Genomic DNA, 20,301 nt, shown 5'->3' on the forward strand with positions numbered 1-20,301 from the left:
TGAAAGCTGTAAATAGTCAGGGTTCTGCCTCATGCAAAGTTCTTATCTTTCTTCCCCAGCCATATCTCCTTAGCTGGTTGTCTTAGGGCAGAAAATGAATAAATTAATGAATGAATGGACGTATTCTTTCTTGACTTTCCTGGAGGGTTCCTCAGGTTAACATACTTAGTGTAGGAGGAAAACTGGCTTTGTGTTTGCCCTTGGACTGCCTTGCGAGTAAAACAGAATTCAACTCATGGGGATGTTAGTCAATTTTGCTTCCTTTCACTTGCATGGAATTCACTCAGCTTTCTTTACAGAAGTATTCATGATGCTGTAATTATTTTTTTCTCATGTAGCTTAGAACGCTCTGTTGAACAGAGCTCTGAATGTAAGGGTTTAAACAGGCTTTGAGGCAAATGATACTACAAATGCTTAGAAAAGCATCTTCAAATCTACACAATGCTTTTTGTAGCTATGACTTTGCATCCCTTGCACACATGCATCTGTTGTGTTGTGTAGTATCTTGCTAATGAACTGTTGGGTGGACTGGAGCTGTGCTGTCATTAGAGGCATGCTACAGAAATAGAACAATTTTCTGGTTCTGCCTGTCAGGATGCTGGCTCATCTTAAGGATTTATCTACCTTTATTTGTTGCAGTGGAATCTATGATTTCAACTGCAGTATGATAGGGAGCAGAGCTTACGACCAGCTCACATACTCTCTTATAGCTCTCCTAACACCTCAGCAGCTTCTAAAGTAAATGAGGACCAAATGAGAATCTGGGGACTAATTTTGGCAGAATAATGCCTGTTTTAACCTATTGTGTGTATTGACCCTATCTTTGCAATGCCACACCTGAGAGTGAAATCTGGTATAAATACCATGGCTTGAACTTGAATGCAGTGGCAATTGCATGTCTGAAACATGAAGATGTTTTGCACAAAGTGGCACTGTTATAAGCTAATGCTCAGATATCCAAGCAAGCAAGCTGATAAATGGACAGCTGGCATTTGTTTCTGATCAGGCCAGATACAAGGAGGACAAATGCTTCAAAAACATAACTGAAATCTGTCAAGCTGAAGGGATAAAGCCGTGTTTCCTCTTTACTTTCCTCTTGCTGAACTGAATTTCTCCTGAGTCAATTCAGATGAATTATAAATGAGACAACTCCAGACTCCTGTTAGCTGTTTTGTGTTTACATCACACCTGAACACAACCTGTTGTTCCTTCATGAGGAGAAAAGGTGAAGCCGTATCCTTATGATCTGAGTGTCAGAATTTAGCATCCTTCCTCCAGAACCATCATCTACCCATAAGACATTGCTTTCTGTCCTGTTAGGTTATTCTTCCTTTTATGAGGAAAGTTTTTGCAGTTTCTTTTAGCTGCAAGAATTCTTGTCAGTAAGTACATTTCACATCCTGAGGCAGTCAGTTATGCCCACAGAAGATGCTTACGAGTTCAGTGTTGGCTGTGTATTCTGGCTGTCACCCCTTGATCAACAGCTTTGTGAAAAGAACTGGTCTTCTTCAATAGGATCAGAGTAGGTGAATAGTACTTCCTATATCCTATTAATCTATGTAATTTCATCAGTGCTTTTATATTCTTTCTCATGTGATGAAGGTAAAGAATTTTGCTAACAGTAATCTGCTAACAGGACTTCTACTAGGGCCTGTATTTAAGAACTTCAAGCTGTTCTATGCCATTTCTAAGCTGTTCTATGCCTTTCATAATTGACTGCTGAAGACAATGGAGATGTCTCACTGTCTCATCTTCATGGGGAGAGGAAGATGTCATTTATCAGTCATTAATGCAAATAGAAAACTGTGTTGGCCCATCTGAAATAGATTTCTTTTGCCTTCATTGGGCTGGGGCTTTGCAGAGAGCTGGGTTTCAGAGATGACATCCATACTTATTGAATGAAACTGGCATTCCTAGTGTTCCTCCAAAAATGAAGTTACCATTGCAGTTAACGATTGTGTAGTAGGCCTAAACACAAAATGGTAAGTCTTATGAATGTAATTTGTATATTTGTAATTCGTTTGGTACTCAGGCTGTCTCTGATCAGAAAATGAGGTATTCTGGGGGAGAATTGAATGAGGAGATGGGAGCGAGTGTTTAGGGAAACTTGAGGAGAATTTGAGTCCCAGAATGGCTTTAATATTTTCAAGATTTAACATACATGGCTGTGATTTCTAATGGGAAAAAAATAAAAATAAAAATAAAACCTTTTCTTTGTGCAGATAAGTTTTAGTTTCCTTTAAAACTGAGAACATATTGGTGGATATGCAGAAAGCATGAGAGAAAATGGACCAGAGTTCAGCTTAACTGATCTAAGAGTGGCACAGCACTGAGCTTTGGCTTGATAAACCCGAGTTCCATGCCCTGCAGTATCACTGGGGACACTGTCTGGTCACCCAGCAGTTAAGTGTACTCTGTGATGGAAGTGATGTGACTTCACAGCTCAGTGGTGCTTGTGATGGTAATTATGTCTAAAGATTACGAGATGGCAGAGCTGGGTAAATGTTGCGCAGATGCTCTGACAAATAGAAATGACTGTACAGTGGTGGTGCAGCAGAAGCTTTTTGTCTCTCTCACACTGTTCTACTCCAGCACAAGCAGAGGTGGAAAACTGTTTCCAGAAGCACCACAGAGAGTCATGAACTGAGCAGCAAGCAAGTAGGCAGGCTGGTGGAATATCAGTCATGTCAACTATAGTCAATGTAAGTGATCTCACCAAAAGCGGTATTTCTTTTTGATTGTTTTCCAGATCATAGTTTCAGTTTTTAATTGCGATAGTCAGAAACCTGAAAATGTTGAATGCAACTGAGCTTTTCCCTCTAGTGAATGTCTACAGAGAGGCAAGAGGTCAAGCAGCAGTGCAGTTTGAATTTGTGTTGTGCGGCTCCTGATACTACCTAGGAATTGAATTGATTCTGTAGCCTGTGGAATGATAAACAAGTAGCTGGAAATGCTGAGGGAAGGGAGTATGGGCATCACTGCTAGAGGGATGCTCAAGAGGTTTTGGAGCAAGTTCATTGCTATAAGGTTCCCTTGCACAGCGTGACCCATACTGCTCAGACAGATGTATCACCCAGTACCACTTTTCTTATATCCATAGCAGAGTATTCTGCTATGTATTCCTGCTTCAGATTTCCTTCTTTATCTTTGCAGGCTTTCTGATCCTGTCACCATCTTCTTTCTCGTGTTTTAACTGCATATGAAAATAGACATGTTTAGGAGTAAAATTGTTATGAAAGTCTCAGTGAAATTACTGTAATTAGTTACTGTAAACAGATGATCTGTATGTCTTCAATTACATTTCAGGCAAGCAGTCTCTGGAAATGCAAATATGTGGTTTAGTGCAGCACAGGCTGCAAGGAGAGGGAAGAGATGTGTAGGAGGACCTCTTACTACTGCTTAATCTCGTGCTGCTGATGGTATTTGGCAGAGGAAAGTACAGTTTATTAAAATGTAGGCTGTAGAGAGAAGTGTCACACAGGGACAGAGGCTGGCTGAAGAGTTCTACTAAATACAGTCAATTCAGAAACCCACATGCTAGTACTGCCCTGATAAAGACAGTCTTTCTAGGCTCCCCCTATTGTCCCGCAGCAACTCAGAGATGCTGCCTGGGCGTCTCCTGTTTCCCCTGACAATGATCTGTTCCGTTTTGGGCATCTTTACTACGTACTAGGTCTGAAAAGTGAGGTGCCCTGCATGGAATCAGTGTCCTGAGTGACAAAATCCGTACACCTTTCAAAGTAAATTTGTTAAAATTTCTGCAGGAGAGTAACACATAACAAGAAAAAATCTGTACAAGGAGAAACTTCTAAAGCTAAGCCTACAAAACCAGAAATTCATTTCAAATTCTGTGTTTGAGAACTTGGGTTCATACCATTCTCCAGATATTTACTTCTTTTAGCCTCTATATGTTCATCCATTCCAGGATCTTTTTGTTCAAGATTATTTTCTACTGAGGATCTTCTCAGAGAATAGGAAGTGGGAGCTGTTGCCTTAGAGTTATTATTGTATCAATTAATATAAGCACTATCTTTAGGCTATTTGCTCCAGTAGTTCAGCAAATCCCTTAAACAGGGAAGCACTCCAATAGTAATGGGACAAACAGATGGAGAAACAGCATCTATAGTATCTACTGTAGCATAGTATTTCTTGCCTCTTCCTCTTGTCTGGGATCTTCCATATTGGGTAGATGCTGTCAATGTCCGGATGCTAAAGTCAGTGAATTTCAGGTTTAATTCAAAATACAGGAGTTTCCTTCTGCAATTCTTTTGTTGTTTTTAGGTCTTATTTCTTTGTTTCATGGGCTTATTTCATCCATCAAAAGAAAAGAACATACAATTCAAGGTGGGTGTGCTAATGAAAATACGTCAGTATCAAATCCAAACAATATTGTAAAGCTCAAACTGAGGCTTCTCCATATGGTACGCTGATATTGCCAGCCAAAAACACAACATGCAACTTCCAGAGCTGGGTTCGGTGAACTTTAAAATCTGTACAAAAATAACTCGTGACAGCTTTCCTCAATGCAAAATCCTTTCTACTCTCTCCCAGAAAGAGCTGTTCCCTGCCGTTTCTCAGCACCTCCTCCTCCCCGTCTGCTTGTTCCTTCCTCCCTCTGTTCTGCTTTTTCCCACGTTTGTGTGATGTTCTCCATCCCCAGCTCTTGTTCTTGTGACAGAGAGAGGATTCATCAGTGCTGTCTGTCCGTCTTACTTTCCAGAGACATTACATCACCTGCTGCTGAGCAAAGCTGATTCCCTGTAGCTTTCCCATTCTGAAACAAGATCTGTTCTTGGATCAGTCCCCTTGTCTAGTGGCATCAATCTGTATTCCTGACCTGACTCCAGTGGCTGATGTTTCTCTTGCTTCCAGATTTCCAAACCAGAAAGCAATTCTCCAGGGCTGGAGCAGAACACATAAGTTTGACTGAAATCTTGACTAAGCTCAACCTGAAACCATGGGCCGTGTGAGACAAGTCACAAACCCATCTCAGACCTGCTCTAATTGGGTCTGCAGCCATCATCTGTGGACTGCGTGTCACCAATGCTTGTCTCTCTTGTCACCCCTACCTTTGGGATGTTCCCACTGCTGCAGCTCACAGGAATAACTTAATGATATTAGTCTACAATTTATCTCCCAAGAGTTGTAGGCCAGAGAGATGCGGTGATAAGAAAGACTGACCACTAACTAAAGTCACATGGGTACAGAAATGTGTGCAGAAGAGCACTGAGTAGGAATGTAGCAAATTAAGTGATGATGAAGAAAGTCCAGCTAAAGAACGGGTGATGTTTTGGGGGAACCAAGCCAGGTTTTGGTGTATGAGTTAGTGAATGTTTCTGCAGTTTTGAAGTACTTCTTGGTGGTAGTGCTAAATACGTTGTATTCTGGTTTCTCTCTTCTCGAAATTCCTGAATGCTAGTGAGACTGAAGAAGACAGTTTCAGTTGTGACACTGAGGCTGAAAGGATTAACAGTTCCTCAGCAGGAGACCTACTGCTAAAGAAACAAGAGGAACTTACAACATATATAGCATAGCACACATAGCAGCTGGTGTTCTTTGTATCACAGGATATAAAACACCTAAGGAGACAAGAAATAAATGGAGAGTCATGGTACTGGGTAACCTGGGCCAGGGAAAATGGCTGAAAGCTGTGGATAGCAGCAACATTTTCCTTCCAATGCCCCTAAATGTGGATGGCTGAGTACAAATGAAGTGGTTTTCTTAGGACATCGTGCTTTAATAGCTGTATTTGAAGTACAGAGTAGGAGGAAATGAAGAAAGGGGAGGATCAAGCTCTGATTTTGTTTTAGGGGGAGAGCTGTGTGAGGATTAATAGAGAGGAAAGAAAATGAAGACTGAAATTGATACAAGCTAATCTGTGAGTCATCTGTGGGGATTCTCCAGTGGGGAGTGACGGCCCCATGCTGTCAGCACAGGAAAGGCCCTGGCTTCTCTCTGCCCTTCTCCCTCGTGTCTGTGGTACTGCTGGAAACTTTCTAAAAGAAAGGCCAGCTTTCAGATGACTGAAATCTGGGATGCACATGAATTGTTCTCAAGACCTTTTTTGGTTTTGAGCAACGCATTTCTCCACACCCTCTTCTCAATAAAAAGAAGAAGGGAGGGGAAGCAGTTGGATTGGGATGACTTCTATCATGAAGTATGTGGTGAAGTATTTATCATGCTCTTCAATCATGTTGCCTCGCTTCATGCTGTATTAAACTGTCAGGTTAGTCAACAGCATGACAAAAAAGAAAACATGAAAGGATGCTGAGCAGAGTTGACGTGTTAGAAATGTGAATCCATTGTTGCCTACCCACTAGCATTAAGGCAGACTGAAAATGGCTCTCTTCTGCAGTGTTTTATATGGCCTTTTCTCAGATCTCAGCCTCAGGCTGTCTTCCTGAGACGCAATAGGTGCTGGACATTTGGTTCAGGGGCAGTTGGGCTCCAAGCATCTCAAGAGAGTGTGTAGAAGTGCCCGTGCACCATGGAGACTATTCCACAGCCTGAATCAATTGTCACCTTTATGAGCTGAAGAAATTAGTGTTTTCAAATTCATACCATCATTAAGAATGACTGCTGTCCATACAGAAAGCCTTAAATTTTATCTAGGGTGGCTGTGTTACAGCCACAGAGCTTAAAGCAATCCACTGTTCAGAGAATGGGACTATCTTTGCAACCAGACAGAGAAACTTAAATAAAACCAAGTGCCTGATATTTTTTTTTTCTACTTTTAGTCTACAATGTTGTTCTTATATTATTATTATTACCTCGTGGTGGCTGAAGCAACAAGATGTTATTTATGTATGCTATTTCTTGGGGTGCTGTGACTCCTTTTTATATAGACATTTTCTGCAGAAAAGATCTTTGGCACTCACTGTGATACTCTTCGTAAGAGAGTAAGCGATAAGTCAATGCTGAGACAAGCTATGAAATCTAAAACTCTCCTTATAGTCTCAAAGGAGTGCCTCTAGCTCAGGCTTATAAACACAGCAGAAGCTATCACTTGAACCTTTTTCAAGTGAAATGCAACTGGGAAGTCTTTCTCAGTAGTGTGGTTTGTTAAGGATGTAGGCAAGTAATTATTGTCATGTGGAGTGTCTGTTGTAGATGTAAATCCTCCATGAATCACTAAGAAAACAGAGTTTGGTTGCCTGCAAGTTCCAATCTACCATCTAAGTGTGTCTATAGGGAATGTATTTCCTGTGCAATATGCTGGCTCCTGATCAGTGTGCCTGGCACTTCTGGTGCACAGCTGGAAATTTTAAGTGGTCTTCTATCCTGAGCAACAATGCAAACAGCTGATGAGATAGGAGAGGTTTTGTGGCAGCCTGTGTTGACAGAAGGCAAAGCAAATATGACTTGGATGAAAAACCTGAGAGGAAAACAGTGTTGAAGCTCTAAATCTAAGAAGAGAATAATCCAAAAGTCACAGTGTAAGAAAGAGAAATTTAGCAAATGGTAATTGCTGAAGAGAGGTAAAAGGGACCAGGAGGTGAATCTGGCACTAGTATGCAAAACTAGAAAGATAATGTCAAACTGGAAAGTACTTGGAAGGGTAATAGATCTGAGTACTGACAAGTAGAAACACTTGAGTTTAGGACTAGCTATGTCATGGTCAGTACCTTTCTAAGCCAGCACCTGAGGCAGTGCAGAGGGTCAGTCTAATGTGGGCCAAGATTAAGACAGGTCCATGCAATATGTTACATTGCTATAATTACCATTTGTAAGCTGATTCTTAGCAGAATAGACAAGCCTGGAGTGTAGGAAGATAATTAGCTGTGCCCAGACAAGCCACTTTAGAGCTAGCTACAGGAAAACAAAAGAAATAAGTGTAAAGAGTTCGTTATTATTCCTTTGAAGCTTACTTATTTAAGCAAAAGATGATGGCAGCGTATCTTAATGTCATCTGTAGTTATTTTTGAATAGACTGAGCAATCACTTTTAGTTTTGTCAGAAGCTGTCCTTTAGTCCTCTTGGCTTTTCATTGTTGTCTTTGTGGTTCTTGTTTGTGTGTTTGTTTGTTCTTTAAGGTGAGGGAGGAATGCAGGTCTCATATTTCCTTCTCCTTTCTATTACTTCAGTGACGTTACAGTTCTGTGTGTGGGAAGCAGTTTCCAATTTTGTTCCTGCAATCAGCTGTGGCTGCAATGAATGACCTCTGGAGGGAGGTCCAGCAAGCTGGTGCTTTAGGCAGATGATTAACTGTTCTCATTTGTGACTTCAGTTGTTTCCATATACAGAATATCATAGCCGCAGTGAGAATCTTTGGGTCCCTTGGAAAAATGTGAGCCTAAAATTAACAGCACTTATATTGCTTATTCATAAAGTGTATTTGAAGTGAATCTGAAGTCAGGAATGAAGATTTAAAATTAGCTCAGTGGGCCAATTAAATGTGTTGGTCCTTTGCAGGTTGATTAAAATGTGCTCTCCAGGAGGAGAGATGAAATTGCATCTTGCTGAGGACTAGGAAGAAGTGGCCCTGATGTGCTTTTGAAAGACACAATCAAGAACACAGCTTCAGTAAAGGATAATGAATAAGAGCACTTTGCACAAATTCCACTGCCCCAGTCTCATGCTGGGCACGTTTTGATCGCTGTAGTGGCATCCATTTGTTCAGGAGAGGCTCCTTCCACTGCTGCGTGCAGCCCCAGTCACCTTCTTTTCACCACTTTGATTTCAGCTGGGTGTATTTCCTGCAACACAGTGCCCATGTGCATGTGTACCACGAGGAGTCACTTAACCCCAAACAAAGTGGTTAAAAAAAATAAAAAGCCTCTTTTGCATGTGTGTGACTCCCCTGTGCTTGGTACTGTATTGTAGGTTTATCCTGGAAATGTCCCTAAATCCTTTAGCTGCTGAGACAAAGAACCTTTATGCCAATGCTCACACACTTGTAGCGTGTGTTCTCTCATCCACCTGGCTAGGCGGACTAGGGCCCAGGCTACCTTTGAAGCCAAGCTCTGACCTGCCCACTCTGTGATAAGGATTACTCTACTGGCAGAGAAATTGAGCTCAGCCTTTGTAATGTTTCAGTATGATTCTACTTGCTACCAAATGTGTTTTTTTCTTGGGCATTCTTCTTTATGAGAAGAACATTTTGAATGTTTGGGATAAGTTGTAGTCTATCTGGAACTGCAGAGCAGAAGGTCAAGGTCATAGGTGTGAACCATCATTACAGCACAAAATAGAGCTGGCACCATCATGGACATATGAGATTATACCCTTCTATATATGTTAAGAGTTACATGCACACCTCCATGAGATTTTCCAAGCACAAGAGGAAGTTCTTGGGCATAAAAGGAGTTCTTTCAGCATGCCTTTGGCAGCTGGACCCCTCAGTGGGTCCTGACTTACCTTCTTCAGGAAACCAGCTTCAAGTCTGCACTAATATGGTTGCAAAGCTGGAGACACCTGGATCTCCTGTACAGCATCATGGCAGAGAAGGGCCTTCTTGCACCTACAGGGGAAAGATAAGGTTTCAGAGTTGAAACTGGCAACTGCAACATGAATGATGGTGTTGCTGAAGGCCTCTGGAGGAGTGGTACCAGGTTCCTGTATGGATGTGCTTCTGAGCGTGCAGGCTGCTCCAGAGGTGTTTTCTACCCTCACACAACCAGTGGCACATCCAGTGCTTCCTGTGCTTTTCATGGCCACATCTCTGGCACTGATGTCAAGCTCCTCCATCCTCCAAAACTTTTGCAATAGCACTGTATTCAGTCTCACAGGACAGATGTTCTGGGAACGACTCTAGCAAAAAGGCTGAGAAACAAAGAACAAGATTCTTGGAATCTTTTCTGAAGAACGTGAAGAAAATTTTTATCTTAAAAGAAATCACATTCCTGCCCTTTCCTCATTCTTTGTTTGACAAATTGTTTTCTATTTACAGCCAGTTCTTTTTAATGCGTTCTCCCTCCCCCTGCCTACTGGGTTCCTATTTTCTCCTTCTGACAATGTTACCATATGGTTCTATTATTCAGAGATTCCTAAACATGTATTACAACAGTCCTGAAAAATAATTAGGTGCTGCTGTGCTGTAAAAGCACATCTGTGATCAATGGCTCCCAGTGGAAATTATGGGATAAAACATCCCAAGATACTTTCCTATCTTTCTTCTTCCTCTCCCCCCACTCCCATTTTCTTTCCTTCCCCACACACATCAGAAGTAAGCAGCAAAGGAGAAAAATTTCTGTGTGAGCAGTTATTTTCATTTTCTTTCTTTAAAGCAATGCACATTGTGATTTGTGGGTTTTGAGTACAGCTAGGGGAAGAGATCTCCAGGGAAGAAAAGGTATATATTTAGACTCTGTACATTTATAATAGAACTTAATTCTATGTTGATAACCAATGATTTACACCCTTTAATCCAAAAGCCCTCCTGTGCCCTGTGGGGAATTACAACATATGTCCAGCAAATTGGTAACCATATGCTTCAGCGAACGCGTGGTCCCTCAGCCCTTTCCTTACTCTGTTGCCGTGAATGGTGCCCTGTTAAAGCAGTCTGCTCTCATGATTTACTCTGCCTTTGTTGAAGGCTTTGTCAAGGGAAGGTTATTTTTGGATTCTTTTAATATGGCACGTTCTGTGTTTTTTGAAAGGCTTCCGGCAGTTTTTGCTAGAGATCTTCACAAGTGAATCAGTGACTAAAAGTTTTCTCAGCTTGCAGTGGAAGACATAGAGACATCTCCCATGCAACTTCTTCTCCCAAGTGCATATTGGGAAAATAAAATCAGAGCTATCAAAAACAAGATTCACAACCACTTTGCTCCCAACCCCTCTGCTTCACCCACCTTGATGCAAGCGGGTTCTGCTAATGGAACCAAACAGTTTGAGCACAGGCAACAAAAGCCTTCCTTGGCGCATTGTGGAATAGAAACAAAAAGGGCCCCGATATACTTTATTTCCTCTTTGTGGCTGCTTTTTAACAGAAACTTTGGAGCAGTGGCTGGGAGATAAAGCTAACTCATGCAGAGGGGTACTAAGTGAGTGAGCCTGCTGCTGCCCTCCCAGCAGGAAAGATTATCCCAGATAAGCAACAGCAGGGTAATGTTCAACAAATTAGCTTGACTGATGAACCCTGCACTCTTGTCAGTATTAATGCCTGCTAAGTTAAGCAGGCCCAGGCTTTATTCTGAGGACTTATCCTCAGAGACCAATGCAAATGAATCTATTTTTTTCCCACAGATACTGTGTAGGAGGGGCTCTGGGTCTTCTCCAATGAAGACAGGTTATTACAGATGGACTTTTTACCTAACCTGAGCAAGCTGCTGTACTGACAGTGACTGGAGGTAAGTGGCCACTCTGGGCCCTGTGGGAGGGCACGGGGTATCCCTGCTAAGTATTGCATTAGGGCAGTCTCTGCTCTGCTCTCACAGTGCCCAGGAGCACAGGGCAGCTCAGCCCAGGGTGGTGTGTGGAAGCACTGCTCAGCAGCAGTAATCCAGGCAAACCCTGCATGGTCTTCATTAATCACTTGACAGCATGGCAGCTGACAGTTCACATGCCTTTTCCACTTTGAGACACTTATTTCCTCCTGCATATCCTCAGCCCCTCCCAGATTCAGACTTGAAAAACCAGAGTGCTGTCAGTACCAGTCAGTTCCCTGACAAATAATATAACAATATTCACCCAAACACAGCATTATTAAGGATCACCGATGTGCTCTTCCTCTCAGCAGCCAGGTAGTCATTTTGTGTAGCTTTGCTCAGAGGAAGGCAGGTTTAAAAAATATCTTCCAGACTATGCCCACAGCAATGACCCTGGTACAAAACAGGACTTGTGGGCCGGACCTGGGGTGTCAGAGGAGTACAGAGCCAGGTGTGCTGCTGGCACTGGTCAGCATCCAGGAACCTGGAGCGATGGGTTCCGGCACCTGGGGCTGGAGGATGGAATCAAGCTTTCCTTGGATGCATTTCAGCGTGCTAAAGAATCATTTCCTCTGTAAAAATTTCCAACTGATTTACGAAGTGAGTTGTCAGAGCAAATCACACGCTCCTTTGACTCCTCTGCTCAGTTCATCTCTTATCCCCTCACTAACGGGCATTTCTTTAAGTAATAGAGAGCCGCTGTGCCTAAAAAGGAATAATGCCCCTTAAATATTTGCTGATACATATTTGAAAACCATCTGGCATGAATGGATTTGTTGTTGTCAGATGAGAACTCTCTTGGGATGTCAGTGAAGGGCTGGGAAGCGCTGGTGCTCAGGTTTTGTCTGTGGGATCCCAGCACCTCCAAGGTAAAGGAACAAAGATCAGCTTTTTCTTTGAGCTGCAGCATCTGCTGGAAGGAGAGTTAGCAGTGCAGTTCCCATAAGGAAGATAATATTTGTCCTGTCTCAATGTCAAATTCTCTTCCCCTCCTATTCCCAGTTTGGTCTGGAGTTTGCATATCTCCATCCCCAGAGTGCTTGCTTAGTTGCAGCTGCCTAAAAGGCAGACAGGCAGACGAGAAATCAGATTTTATTCTTGCCTCTACCAAAATATCCTTTTGACCTTAGGCAAACAGTTTTCCTTGCAAGGAAAATTTAAATAATCTTTTATATCATGCAGGCAGTAGTTACCTATTTCATAGCACTATGGGGAAGTTGGTTTTGTTCAGATTCATAAGATTGATACCTGAGCTGAATTTGCTTAGACTTATTAGGGGAATCTGAAGCTGAAACTTGAGTTCAGTCTGTTCATTTTCTTTCTGAGGTTCTATTGGAGAGCTATACAAACTGAATAGTCTTCCCAGCAGATAGGAAAGGGAAAATATATATATATATATATATATATATGTTTATTCTGGAGGAGTAACACCAGTTATATATACATACATATATTCATTCTCCAGAAATGTGTACACTTTGGTGAAAATGCTATTTTTGTTACAGAACAAGATAAAAAAGAAAATATCCCTGGAAAGAGCTGTGCTGTGTTCATTGGATGTCGTGTGTCCTTGCTTCTCATCTGCTAGTTGGAAAGGAGTGCCAAACAAAAGCCTTTTTGTCATGAAAATCACCCACCAACCTCTGCCAACTGTCAGTCAGAGGAACAATAAGTGTGAGAGCCAAACATGCCACCCACCAAAAACATGTATGTGAGCTTTGGTTAAAGGATGAAGAAAGAAATTTGCACTCGCAATAGTACAACACAACAGCGTGGAAACAGCTCTGCCAGCACAGCTCCTTTCCCCCACCCAGTGAGGTGATGGGACCATCTGGATTTCTCTGGGTTCAAGTTTTCAAGGGCACGGTTCCCATCAACACCACAGAACGGAAATCATTTGTTCCCAGACCTGATTGCAACACAAGTCGTAACTGAGTCCTTGACTGTTATGGTCTAGATTGGGCCATAGGCTAATTTGGGATGAACTGAGAATATAGATGGGAACAAATAAGAGAGAGGAATGTCATAGCTTGAAACTAAATTCAGCTACTGCTCATAAACAAGAAATGGAAATCAAAATCCCCAGGCAGGCACAAAGGGTTCTGTGAAGCTGTTCTTGTTCACATGATGCAATCTTAAGGTTTGATGCCACCAGAAGGAATGACTTTTCACCACTTCCTTTCTCCTTCCTGCTGCCAGCTGATATGGTTGGATATTGAAAGTCCCCTGTGACGCTACACCCTACTCGCATGTCAGCATGACATCCCCAAACATGGCAGCTGACGCCATGGCAAGTACACTGGATTATGCCAAAGGTACAGTTGAAGGGTCCTCACCAAGAAAGCATCTTTATCCTGTATATCCTGGAATAGTATAATTTGATACTGAAACTGTAGTTATTGGAGACAGATTTCAGGCTATTCAAATCAGTCATCTGCTCAATAAGCCCAAAATTACAGTGCCATATGCTTGGTTTGCCTGAACGGATCAGTGAAAGGAGTTACCACCTTCAGATATGGCGACAGTTACCCAATCAGAACAGTTTTAACAGGGAAGAACATCAACGGGGGCAACTCAAGTGAGCTTTCAGCACTCACTGGGACAGTGGACATTTAAAAGTTAAAAATAAGAAGAATTCACAGTAGAAGAGCCTCCTTTTCCCCTCTAGGTAAATATGCAAGCCATAAATAATACTGCAGGTATGATGCAATGCTGGGGTATTTTTGTCTCTGGTATACACTGAGATCAGGTTTCCTGCTATCCAGTAATTTCCAAATACTTTGGCATGTCAAGTCACAGGCACTCCCACAAGGTGCTCGCCTGACCGATATACACCTGGTGTATTGTTCTAAGTGGGGGAAGTGTGAGGTGGGGAGTGTGGTACCACTGTGACTACACTGATCAAGGGCATGGGTGCCTTTGGTTGTTATTTTAACCAGGAGGGCTACAATATTGTAAAGCTTCCTGCAATTCTGCTGCTGTTTTGTATAACACAATACTTATTCCCATTCAACTCTGCAAACTGTGCCTCTGTGCTGGGTATGGGTGGGACTCCCCAAGCTGTACGGAGTGTGCTGAGTATTTTTTCAGATTCTTAGCCATCATAGCATTTGGTCTTACTTTACCTTACATAGCCAGGGAAGAATCAGTGACAAAGGCACTTTCTCAGAGACTCCCTTTAGAAGCCACGCATGCTGGCTGCAGCATTAACTGCACCATCTTTGTCTTTCTTCCCATTGGCCAAAGGTATCAGCTATATTCAAATCCTCTTCTGTTTTCCTCCCCCCCAGAAAAATTGACCACATCATTTCTGTGAGGCTGAGCTGGCTATTACCCAAAAATATTGTATAAGATCTGTACAGTTCCTGACGAAACCAGCAGAGCCCATAGCAAGCTACAGAGCTGTATTTCCTCCCTCTCTCCCTCTGCAACTCCTCTGTCACTAAAGAAATTTCTCAATTTTCCCTGATGACAGAGCAATAATATACTGCTCCTTACAAAGCCAAAAAGCTGCTCATGTTCGGCTGTAGCACAAAATGCTGCAAGCCAGGCTTTCAAAAGATAATAATGCTTTAGTGCAGCTACATACAAGACAAACACTGTTTGAGGGAAGCAAGATGCCAGAATTAGAAATTCAGTGCTGGAAAACAGCATGCATTTCCTGTCCCTGTGATGTTATTATATTGAAAAGGCTGCTGCCAGGCCAATACTTCTGTGTCCTTCTTGCTAAATAGAGAGGATCTAACCAAATGTCAGCCTTTCTCTGTGTTTGCTTGCTGATCTTCTTAGTAACTTTCAAATAATTGGCCCTAACAGAATTGCTCTGACGTAGCCTAGTTGTAAATAACTGCCCTCCTGAATGAATCTCTACCTGATTCATGGTGTGACACCGAATCCCTCACTAATGTGCTATGTCACTACCTCAAGTGATGTGCTGGGGGCTGGTAACTAAATGGGTGGTCAGGAAGAATCTCCTGGCTGACCTGGAGTTTGTGGACCTGATGGAAACAAACCTTAATGTCAGAACCAAGGTTAGAGTTCTACTCTTTCTCCTCCAATGGCATAGATTTAGATCACTCACAAAAGCAACTCCGTCAATGCTCTTGTTGCCCCTCTTATAATATAGAGGTGATCCAGACTTCTGACATGCTGGAAATGCTGTGTCTTGTCAATGGTTTCCTCACCAAGTTCTCTGCTGGAGATAGGCTGGAGCTGACGCTCTGTGCTTTCTGATTTTCCAGTGTTTGGGAAGGCATGGGTTCCAAATTGCACTAAACTTCTTTTCAAAGCAGAATAAGAACCATTTACAAATAAAAAAAAAAGCCAAATTCTTAAACATGCAATTGGTTATAACCTGAATAGGCAGTGTCACTCCATTGCTGTCTGCCAGCCCAGGAAGTCATGGAATCATTAAGGTTGGAAAAGACCTCCAAGATCATCTAGTCCAACCATCAACCCATCACCACCATGCCATTAAACCACATCTCTCAAAATCATCTGGGTGGGGTGAGCTGGACGTGGGTACAAGTTGAACTGTTACCTTGTCCCTCTGGAGGGAGGTCTGGCGAAAGCAGCCTCATCAACATCCCACAGTTAGGAAACTGTGGCCCTGGGGACAAGCACAGCTGGCCATGCCGAGTCACTCTCTCATGACTTGGCCGTGCCTACTGATATGTGAAACAAGCAAATGGCCCCCGCAGAGCTCCTTGGGAGCAGCATTTCCACACTGCAAGAAACCGTCTGCGCCCCTTGCACTGACTGGCATCTGTACTAACAGTCTGAAAGGAAATGCCTGAATGGCTCATGTCTAAGCTATGTCTCTGCTAGGTGAGACCATCCAGACAGAGCTGAATCATTTGCTGAAAGGACAGCCCTATGTTCAGCCCTATAGGTAGAGAGAGAGCGTCAGGCTCAGGGCTCTGAAGTGAGTGCTGAAAGTATGGTTTCAAAAAGCATAAAAGAAGTAGCTGTTTCGTTTACCTTGCAGCTTTTCCTTCTAAAGAGGGTGACGTTCATTTGGGAAGCAAAAGTATGTCTTGCTTTGATATGCAGCTTTAGGGTACAGTGTTTTGCATCTGATTTCTGGTGACCAGTGAACTAAGCTGGACCATTTCTTTTCAGAAGTGCAGAACACCCATGATGAACTGGCATCATTCAGACTAGTGCAATGTGGTACCACTCCCACATTCTCAAAAACTTGGTGTTTCCAGATCAGTAAACTCAGAAACCCATTTCTGGTGTTTCGCATCAGCTCAGCCGTACAGAACTACTCACACTGATGTTCGCTATAATGGAAAGGATAACTCTGACATCACTGAGCTTCTTCCACTAAAATTTGGTGGCTTTTACTCACATGAGGTGAGACAGAGTGGCTCAGTGTATTATGTTCTTCTTATAGGCCCCCCACCTCCCCATATATTTTTGTATATACAATCCCCAAAGAGTTTTTGTCTCAGCCACTTTTTTAAGTAAACCACTCTGCCTTGGATTTGTTCTGTATCAAAGCTGGGAAGCCTCAGTACACACAAAGCAGGCTGGTTTGCAGATAATGAAGCTAATGCCTATTTTACCTGCTTTTATTTTTTGACTTGACAGAGTGACCTTTCAGTACAACAGTCAGCACCTGGACCTGTGGTTTTACAGGTGGTACTACTATGTTGCCACTGCAATTCAGTTTGTTTCCTCTGTGTAATCTAATGTTTCACATGAAAATTCATCTCTGAGCTAAGTGTATTCAGTGGGAATGCTTGTGTATGCACCCCTCACCACCTGTTATGAACCGAATTCTTTCTCTAGGCTGCCAGGAGTGTGGATTCATGCTTTAGATCTGCACTGTTCCAAAAGAAGCAGTCCTGTCCTCACCAAGCACCTGGCTGCAACTTCCTGCTGCCTCCTTTCTCAGTGCTGGAGCTTGGGCTGGAAAGGATGCTCCTGCTGCCTGCCTGAAGACATTTTACTTTCAGGGCTGTTTTTCAACTGGATCAGCAGCAGGTCTGGCACTGCACCAAGCCCCGTGATGACTGGTACCCACACAAGAGAGCTGATGGCAATGTATGGCAGGAAGGAAGCAGAGTCAGATTGGTTTAAACTGATCATTAAATCATTTAATGAAAGCTGCTAGTGTGTGTTAGCATTGATTCGCCTTCCGTGCATGTCATAGCCATCCTATTTTCAGGTGCCTACTGGGTTTCCTGCTCGGACTTGTTTACAAAGTCTCCTCTCCTACCTGCTGTAGAGAACCTGCTCTAGCAGGGGGCTGGACTCAGTGATCTCTAGAGGACCCCTCCAACCCCTATGATTCTGTGATTCTGTGACTTTCTTGCCATAGCGTAGCTCAGGTCACACTATAGGGCTGATGGGAGACTGGTTCTCATCAGATTGGATCTATCTGGGGATTTACGCTGCACCCCCATCCTACAGTTTCACTTCTTGCTTCTGATTCAGAGGAATTACAAAGCCTGAAATGAAAGTCAGCTGAAACCGTGACAGGTCCCTCGTTATCTTTTTGCTTTTGGTAACAATTATGTACAAAAGTCTGTCTGTGAGCAGAGCTGATATGATGGGGCCAGGCTGGGTCAGGAAACCTTTAACAAACATCAGACCGAGCTGCTGTCCCACATCAGGGGCAGAGCTGGCAGCACAACCTTACTCGTTGGTTTTGGTGACATCTTTGGGCTTTTAGGGACAACTCCTGCCTGCACGGGACTTCGTGCTCCAGGCAGAGCGATGCGTTTCGGCGGCAGGTGGCTAGGTGGCGCTGGGTCGTGCTGCTGTTGTCCCTGCAGGAGAGGACCAGCTCAGGATCGTGCCACGGTGTTGTTTTGGGGTGCAATGGGAACAGCTTTTCTGCACAGACATGACTTTGTGAGTCTCTCATGCAGAGCTGAAGGTGGAGGAATCGCTGCTGTTTCTGCATCTTGCAAGCTGCGAACGGCTGGGACAAGGGACTCAGGCAGAGCTCCTGTAGTGTCTGTGGCCATGCAAAGTTATCTGCTGAGCTGAGGGAAAGTCTGTAAGTATGTCTGTACAGGGTGCCCCTTTCAGGGTCACCTGACGGGGAATGGCTCTGCTTCTTGTCTCTTTTGTGCAAGAAATTTCAACAGCAGTGTCCAATGTCTTCAGTGAGATTACCACTTCCTTTGAAGAGCCAGGGGAATTACTGGACAGTCCTGGCACCCACAGTACTTTATAGGCAAGGTCTGAGTGCTGTGCTGGTCGTGGACTGACATCAGTGATGGGACACTTTTCTCCTGCAGTTGCTTTTGTAAAAGCAAGTTTGGATGTTTTCTCACCACCTGGAGCAACGCAAAGCAGTCTTAACTGTGTAGAGAAGACTTTTCCCACTCTGTCCTGGGGGATTATATCAAAATGTATGCATATTCTGTGTGACTTTGGTTTGATGAAAGCCCATGGCAGCTAAGCACCAGCACAGATGCCACAGCCAGGGGCTGAATCCCAGTGCAGCCTGAGTGCTTCAGCTGGGCTCTTCCTGCAGTCAACAACACTTGAGGCAAGATGAGGCATTCTGGATGTCAGGAAGCCCTGCAAAATGTAAGAGGGCCTCTAAAAAAGTGTCCTTGCAGAGCTTTGCTTTGGTTGCATCAGTCATCCCTTCTAGGTGCTCTTTCTTGACATAATGGTGCAAACCTGTTGCTTGCTTAGCTCTGCAAAGTGAAGGGAATCTGCTCCTTCCCTGACATCTGGGTGATATCTGCAGCCTGCTGTGAAACCCTCTGGTGACTCACTTCTCTGCTGAAGGGTTTCCACTGATAAATTCACAGAACTATGTTCACATTATTATTTGTAGGCCTCTCCCACTCACTGTGTCCTGCCACGCTCTATTTGCCAGAGCACAGGAAGAAAACTCCCTGTGCCAGAGGCGCTTTCCTATGCCTCCCCAACACCTCCGAGTTCCTGGGGGCAGACAAAGCTCTGAGAACAAATTATCCAAAAATCTGAAGAACTCAGAGCAACTTTTCTCTGTTCAGAAGTTAGCTGAGGGAGGGACAGGAGGTCTCAGTGGGGAGGTCGCTGAGCAGAACCATTTCTGTCTCTAACCAGGCTGTGACCTCTCTCCTCTGTTTCCAGTCTCCTTTGGCACAAATAAGTAGTAGAAAGTCTCTAAGGCCAGAGAGAACATTTCTGTCCTCGCTTTTAATACTTGTTAGTGGGATTGGTGCAACATGCTTGGGACTAAAAGCCTACACCTGCTTCTCTTAGGAGCTGCGTGTCTTCAAGGGCTGAGTCACGCAGCAGAACAGCTCCTTGGATATGACTGAATAACACAAAGAGCTTAGCAAAGGGAAATGGCATTCCTGGTGGGAAGATCCACGAGGCAGTGTTGCAAAGGAAGTGGTTGAAACCCACGTGTTGTGTCACTGCAGGCCAGGCTGAGCAAGGCGCTGGCAGGAAGATCCATGAGCTGCTCACAGATGCCCTTTGGGATTACAGTGCCTAAGTCCTGTGGCTGAAATAGTTCGTTTTCAGTGGAAAACTGTCTGAAAAGTCCTGCAGCAGAGCAGCCCAATGACATCCCTACCTTTTCAGTGGCCTGATTAACATCGTCAGCAGGGACATTCTTCAGAGTGTGCATAGAGCTGAAGTCTATCGGTAGGTGACCCATCAGCAGGAATTTCTGCTGCCTCAGCCCCAATTCAGCCCACTCTCAAGCAGCGGGTTAGGGTCAATCATTAACCTCTTCCGGCCCTCACTCCTCCAGAGGGCTGGGAGCACAGGCTTCATTGTGTGTGGAATTCTCTCTCTTTGAGGGAAAGGCACTGCCCAGACCAACCATGCCTGCGTATCTCCCACCCCCAGTTATCCCACAGCTTTGTTCCCACGTTAGAGCTGCAAAGAGGAAGCAGTGAGCTAGACCAAAGGCATTACTGTCACTTAGTCACTTTGGCCATAAACCTCCTCCTTCCAGATGTTTGTG

General features: G+C 43.7%; 1 long non-coding RNA gene across 1 annotated transcript in view; it reads left to right on the top strand.

Moving 5' to 3' along the window:
- Positions 1-11,288, top strand: part of LOC140254320 (uncharacterized) — a 33,257-nt gene extending 21,969 nt beyond the window's left edge. Inside the window, exon 3 of the long non-coding RNA XR_011904146.1 lies at positions 11,185-11,288. This is a non-coding gene — a long non-coding RNA (uncharacterized lncRNA). The remainder of the gene's footprint in view (positions 1-11,184) is intronic.
- The last annotated feature ends 9,013 nt before the right edge of the window (positions 11,289-20,301 follow it).

Source organism: Excalfactoria chinensis, chromosome 6 (assembly GCF_039878825.1).
Source record: "Excalfactoria chinensis isolate bCotChi1 chromosome 6, bCotChi1.hap2, whole genome shotgun sequence".
Lineage (NCBI taxonomy): Eukaryota > Metazoa > Chordata > Aves > Galliformes > Phasianidae > Excalfactoria > Excalfactoria chinensis.